Source organism: Pyxicephalus adspersus, chromosome 2 (genome assembly GCF_032062135.1).
Source record: "Pyxicephalus adspersus chromosome 2, UCB_Pads_2.0, whole genome shotgun sequence".
Taxonomy (NCBI): domain Eukaryota; kingdom Metazoa; phylum Chordata; class Amphibia; order Anura; family Pyxicephalidae; genus Pyxicephalus; species Pyxicephalus adspersus.
Genome location: NC_092859.1, coordinates 17,703,053 through 17,710,797, shown reverse-complemented (window position 1 = coordinate 17,710,797; position 7,745 = coordinate 17,703,053). Strand labels below are relative to the sequence as shown.

The 7,745-nt window shown below is 39.2% G+C and overlaps 1 pseudogene; it reads right to left on the bottom strand.

The window, feature by feature from the left end:
* Positions 1-6,483: 6,483 nt before the first annotated feature.
* On the bottom strand, positions 6,484-6,614 carry LOC140325053 (U2 spliceosomal RNA; annotated as a pseudogene).
* Between the last annotated feature and the right edge of the window lie 1,131 nt (positions 6,615-7,745).

The following is a 7,745-nucleotide window of genomic DNA, read 5'->3' as shown; positions in this document are numbered from 1 at the left end:
TCAGTAGTGAACAGGGGTCGGCCTGGGTGCTTTAATTCGTCTATGACCATACACATACACAGCAAGCTGCATGCACTTCAATGTATTCTGACACCTTTGTATTATGTTGCAGTATTAAGTTTTTTAGGAATTCGTTCTACGGTAGCTTTTTAGTAGGATCATGCCCAATAGACTAATTATTCCCTGATAAATATCAATGAGTCTCGGGCACCCAAGTTTAATGGTTGTCCTTCTCTGGACCAGTTATGGTAAATTCTAATCACTACATACCCAGATCTAGGGTCTTCATCATTGGGAAGAAAAGGTACTTCTGTACCCAACCCTGATCAAAAGAACTTGATTTTGCCATGCTGAAACTTTCAAACATCAGCCGGGAGGCCCAGGAAGTTTACCTAGTATGAGGCCCAGAAATTTCTGATGATGACCATGCTTGGAGCACCTCACAAGACATGCAATTTAGGAATAGTTTGACCCATTTGTTTAACCAATACAATTCAGTCCTTGCCAAAGTCACTCAGATCCTTATTCAGTACTTTCCCATTTTTCCTTTCAACACATCACCTTCATGAACTGACTGGTGACTGGGGTTGTCTAATATATCCAAGCTGTTTCAAATGCCATTGTGATAAGATAAGCAATGGTATGCGCTTTAGGCTACATACACACGTGCAATATTTGTCGTTGGAAAGGATCTTTCACGATCCTTTCCAACAACTGCATGATGCATGAACGAGTGTTGTACATACAGCACTGTTCTGCTCTATGGAGAGGGGAGGGGGAGAATGATGGAGCGGCACCCTGCTGTGCTCTCTCCCCTTCACTTGCATTATGATCGTTCGCTGTACACACCCCAGATCCTCGTATGATATCGGCCATTATCGAACGAGAACCATTGCACGTGTGTACCTAGCCTTACCTGTCAGTAATTTTATTGTATTAGCTAACAGTCATCTTTCCTAAAACACCCCCCCTCAAAGTTTTATACTCCCCGGCCCCCTGATTAAGTAAGATATCCCTGACAGGGGTCACACAGCTGTTTGTCAAAATCTTCTGCATCCCCAGACATGGACTAGGCATTTCATTCCTATTGCATGTTCTTACTCTGTGATCTGGCAAACTACAAACCCTGTATATGAATGCAGTGCAAATATGTATAGACCAACAACATCCACCCTCTATATGTAATGGTGACCATTGGAAAGTGAGGGGAAATCCAATATGTTAGAGGTGGAACAACTTTCCAAGAGCTTTCATTAAAGTGACAAATGCCTTATTTTTGTACATGTTCTGTCCTAATCACCATGTTGTGTCTTTGTACCACAGTTATCATGCTGTTGCTTATGAAAAGAGATGATAAGATGTTTATTGCTTCTTGTATGACCCAAATGAGAATCAAAACTATCAAGAGGAACTACACATTCACCCTTGTCATTGCATTGCTGTGTCTACGTAAAGCAAGAATCAAAGTCCCTCTTTGTACAGAAAATAAACTGATGCCAATTGATTTAATTTGCTAATTCTTTGCTGATCAAAATACCTACTGAAAAACTGATTTACTGAGTCCCCTGAGGAAGCCAATTGGAGGAACGCGTTGGGTTCAGAGACAAATATATTAAATGCGATCACTCTAAGAGATTGCAAAAACTATTACTCTGGCCAAGGGCCATTATTGTGTTTTTTACTACACTTTGTATACTTTGTACCTTGTATATTGGATGATTTTCAATAAAATTGAGTTTATCAGTGAAAGTCCCCTGAGGAAGCCAATCTGCGAAACGCATTGGGTTCAGAGACAAAAATATAATATGCAATCACTCTAAGATATTTTAATAACTATTACTCTGGCCAAGGGCCATTGTTGTGTTTTTTATTACACTTTGTATACTTTGTATATTGGATGATTTTCAATAAAAATGAGTTCATCCTATGTCTTAAAAGCCCCTCTTTGCCTACTTTTTCATTCTTCACTTGATTGAATATGGCTGGCTTCAAACCAAAAAGTACTCATAGAGAGAAGTATTGTCCTTCCTTATTACTCATTAATACAGAAAATATATCAGCTATATGTCAAATGTGCAAAAAAAAGAATAATTCAGTAAATAAAAAAGAAAAGAGGATATAGGGTACACTAAGATGATCAAAAACCTTTATTTTATAAACAATTAAATATATTTAGATCAGCCACATACCTATAAACATTTAAAAGTCATTATGAACTCATATGGGATGGACAGATAAATGATCAATACCGGTTATATTATGTCTAATCACATCCAACATTGTACCAATGATATAGTTTTTACAATTTTCAACAATCATTTACATTGTATATTTAGAGGTTGGTGTCATTATTTTAAGTAGGTAAACCCTAACAAACTTTGCTCCCTTTTGCTGTGTTAAATATACAATTAAAAGCATTTTGTTATATATGTTCAATATATAAACACAAAAACATCTGAAATTCTTATGCACATGAATTAGGTGAATTGAGGGTGAGTGTATTTCTGGGGGATCACCAGGTATATTCCTGTACTTAAAGGGACTTTAAAGGGATAAAGCATTTTGGACAGGGTTCTTTTCTCCTCCTGTGTCGTTGTATTTTGTCTGACATTTGCAACTATTTAATGTACAGCGCTGAGTAATATGTTGGTGCTATATAAATGAAGGTTGTTATTAATAATAATACCTGTGCCTGTATTACAGAAATACAGGTCAGAAGGTCCACAGATGCTCTCTTCTGCGAAGTCCACATTGCTTCCAACGAGGAGGCAGCCCGCTAGCTGCTATATCAGAAAAATGGCCTTACAGGTCTTTATGAATAAAACGCAACTGAACCCAAAAATGAACAAGGCAGATTTGTATTGCAATTTGACTAATGATTATTGCAAACTCTGTATGAAATCAAAGCAATGGACAGAATAATTGTTTTATGAGCCAAATGTGTTTGCACACTGCATTACAACTTACTGCTGTTATCTCTGAATTCAGCCAGCAGAGATGAGACACTCAAAGAAGGAAAAACAACAGATTCCAGGTTACATTTCTCAACATCACTGCATTATAATGGAAGCCAGTTATCTATATGAGAATTGGAAGTCATGGGAAGTAGATTGAATGCATGCTGTGTCCACTAATAGTAGCAAACTTCTATTTCTTACAGGATCCTAAAGGCTTCCCACTATGGATGACTGAAGTCGTAGATCAGTAAGGGATGCTGTGCATGGATATTGCATTTGAATGAGAGTTGCATTCTGCAGTTATTGCATTCTGTTATCTGAATGCTGAATAACCTGCTGAACATTCATCTGCAATACAGGCAAAGCAAATCAAATGTATTTTGCATGCCTCTCAGTTGCACTGTATTCAAAAAAGGCCCATGTACACAAGCCCAAAAAAGTGTGACTTTGTTAAGACTTGTTAGAAGTTGGTGGGGTAAATGGGATTTTGATCTCAAATTTGGCCACTGAAATTTCTATACTTTTTAAATTTGCATCATTTACACTAAATTACATATGACCGATATGTTGTGTTCCATACTGGTATGTACATGTTCCATCAGATTGTCATCATTCAGACTGAATTGTGAGTGACTGTCATAACCCTTCATAAAATACTACTGTCTACTTTTTACATGCACTTCAAGTAATGATGAAAGTGTTTATCCGTACTTTGTGTAATAATGATAAAAATAATATTTCCCCGTGCCATCTACTTGCCTTTCACATGCCCTAATTCCCTCGTAACATCTTGTATGAGTGGTGAAGCCCTCCCTGCCCAGTTCACACACTGTTTTCTCATCATTCGTCTCTGTTCCCAGACATCTGTGCTTCATTTCCCAAAACAGAATTTTCCATTCCCAAAACATACGTTTACTGCTATGACTTCCTGCACAATATAGATGCAGCTCTCAGCACCACTCACGTGCTTATTTATAGATTGCTATTAAAGAAAAACTCCAACGTAATTCAATGGGAGAATATTGCACCCAATTTATTAATATTGACAATTATCACTTGCAATGGGTGAGAGGTTCATATGATTACAAGGTCTCAGAATCTTGCTGATTGCTGCTAGCTCATCACATACTACAATCAGACTGGGAAATCTCCTTTAGATATATATAGCTCTACTAATAACTATATGTCGTACAAGGACCGGCTTGTATAATACACATTCATTGGATAATTAGGATAGGTCATTACATTTCAGCTTGGTAAACCCTAAATTCTATACCGGTGTTTCTCTACCAGGGTTCCTCCAGAGCTGGCAATGGGTTCCTTGACCAATGAGCATTTTGTTCCTCTTAGGTCATTTGAAGTGACACCAATAGTCTTTTTGGCTTTCTGTAAGGGTGATATTCTTTCCACTAATATACTTTAAGCTGTGGATATAGTAACAATATTCCCGGAAGAAAAGAACATTATTTCCAGGCTTGAGAAAGGCTGGTCTGCATAGACACTAGGAGCCTGATTTATTAAAGCTCTCCAAGGCTGGATAGAACACACTTTTATCAGTGAAGCTGGGTAATCCAGCAAACCTGGAATGGATCTAGTTCAAGATTGAAAACATTTGCTAACAAATAGCAAATACATTTTAAGAAATCCATTTCAGGTTTGCCGGAACACCCAGCTTCACTGATAAAAGTGTATTCTCTCCAGCTTTGGAGAGCTTTAATAAATCAGGGCCTAGATCTCTACGATCAGGGACAATTCTTTGTGATTCTTGGGTTTAAATCAAGCATTGGATTATGTATCCTACAACATTCCTCATTGATCTGCCATACCAGATTACTAAATGACAGACCACTAACAAGGACTATTGTAGTCTTTGCAGTAGGACAACTCCCACTCGTCTTGTCCCCTCCTTATTCTATAGAAGAAGTGTTGAGAATGGAGAAGAGGACACAAGATTAACCCCAATCTGTTTTCATCCCATTTGCAGTGGTTGCTTTATGGTTGGGGAACGGACGTTCCTGGCTAAAGAAAATGCCAGCCCTGGCTCCTTAGACAATGTGTAAAGGAGTAGACATGGGCCTTAGGTGGGGTTTTATTCATTATCTAAGCAGCACAGTGATCTTCTCTGATGACCTTTTAGCAGGTTGGCTTTGCTCTTCAATGACGTTGACCATCTTCTGTTTGAAGATTAATTCTTTATGTGATGTCACTGAGGATGATCAGTGTATTATATCAGTGCATATTTTATGCAAGTTCATTGGAATGTGAATATTTCACATGATTGTCATTCTGATTGGCCCTTAAGGATCCTTTTTTGTTTGTCTGCCACCTGCCTAACCATGTATGTCTACTGCAGTGTTTCTCAACCAGGATTCCATGGAACCTTGGAGTCCCACCAGAAATTGCTAGGGATTCCTTAAGCAATGAACATTTGTGATATCAATGATCTTTTTGGCTGTAAAGGTGGCATTTTTCCCTGGGCCGAAATGTAAAAGACATTCTTCCCCATTACCACCACAATGATATACTGTGAGTGTTGGATATCCCTGGGGTTCCCTGATGACCTGAAAGTTATTTCAAGGTCATTAAAAAGCTAGATCTACTGCCTGCATCCTTCTAATACCTCTTACTGCTACATTTTGACTTTACAGTCCAATTATCCTCCAGCCATCTAGCGGCCCATTAATTTTTATTAGTGGGGATGTAAGAGGAGAAGTTGGCCAAGAACATCTAATACTTCTTATTTTTTTTTTTTTTTTTTTAATCTCGCGATCTGTGAATAAACACACCCCGTGCTCGAAAAAAAAGTGAAAAGTGCAAAAACACTACACAAAAAACGTGCACTGGGGTACTATTTGGTAAACCCTCCTCTAAAGAGGAAGGGCCACCCTTTTCCCCGGACCCTTCGAAGCCAAGCTCCAGACGAGGGCTGGGTACTAGGCCCATCCAGCCGAAGCTGAAATGGACTTTCTAGCCTCTCTAGCCGGAACCAGAGAGGAACCTTTTCTCCTTGGGACGCCAAGGCAGGTCCCACCGGATACTTAGCTGGGAGCTCTCCCGAAGAGAGACTACCACTGAGGGAGAGCACCTGGTTTTTAGGCCAGGGCACTTTCCAGACTTCAGGGCTAGCCCATAAGGGAATAGCACCCTCCATCAAACAAGTGGCATACAAAACACCACACCAGTGACGTGACAAAACATAAAAATACATTTAAATAATAAGTGCGCTGTGCATAACACACAGGGCAACAGGTTTTAAAAATTGCCCATCTGCACTAGCCGCAGCTAATGCAGAAAAAGGCGATGTGCCGAATCAGCAAAAAAAGTGCGTGTACTGGTGCACATTAATATCGTGGGTCCCCCAACCCAGTGATATTATAGTGCCCCTGGGTCGCCACCCCAGGGGTACTACACTCGAAAGCGAGATCCGTCTGGAAAGCGAGCTCCTTCTCAGGGCAGGCCCTATGCTCTTTCTCCGGTGGACGAGGCCGGCAGATTCGCATAGGGCGGCCCCTTACAGAGCTACACCAACAGGTAGACCGTCCTTAACAGAGGTACTCTTACACTGCATTCTTGCCAGGAATGCCAGTGCCTTTCCACACTGAACACTGATAAGAACAGACACTACACTTGATCTTAGCATAAAGGCCGAGAAGCGATACTACTAGAACTAATACTTCTAATTACTAATACTTCTTATTAGACAGATACCAAACCCTATATCGTGGCTGGGAAGTCTCATTGTTGGACCATACATGCCATATACATAGAAAGCCAAAAAAAACAGACTTTACATAGACCCTATTGTTTGTTTAGTGACAAGTTAACCTAATAAATTTGATGTTGATTGGGTTGGAGGTTACACTTATTGTTTTCAGTTTAAAATATAATGCCAATAATAACAAGGATACTTTTTATTCATTGCATATAATACTTTTTGTGTATGCCTATACATTGTCTTTTGTATATTATCCAATGCCTGATCTATAAATGTTACAGTTTTACAGACTGTATGAATTAAAATTATTTGTGTAGTTATTTGTAAATACACTTAGTGGATCAAAACCTTTTCTGGCGGATAGGTTAACTACCTGATCAGGGTTTCTAAATTATTGATTTACATGCTGCAGATTCCTATATTTCACAACTGCTGACTGTTCTTTACCATCTCACACCAAGAGGCCAGTTCCTGGACCCTGGAGAAATTCCAGGATGTGTAAGGTTAGGTTTTTATTAAGAAAACAGACAAGCACATTAGTTATAGATAGACGTATTCGCTAGGCTGTCATGTTTTGTGTACACATAAAGTGTTGCATTACAATTCTGGTACTTTAATATATTTCTATATCCTCCTGACCCCACTGCAAAATATGACTCATAATTCCACATAATATCATTGTTAATGATAATGTCTGCTGCTGTATATAATCATTTACACTATAAACCAAGTCTTTGTACACACGTGATCATCACTAGTGTTGGTCGAATGTCTCACTATTCGATTTGACAGCTATTCGATCGAATAGTGAGAAATTCTCCGGGTGATCAAATGCAGAATTCTTAAACCATTGAAGTCAATGGTGCAAGACTTCTGGGTTTTTTAGGGTCTTTTAAGGGCTGCAAGAGCAATCAGATTGTTCTTGCAGCTCTTTACTAGTTGTATGTGTTCTTGGATAGAGTTTCTCAGGGCACTACAGGTGATAAATGGGGACAAGTGCCAATTCATCACCTGTAGTGCCCAGACATTGTAGTGGAACTGCAGAGGTCTGCAATTCAGTTTCCCACGTGACG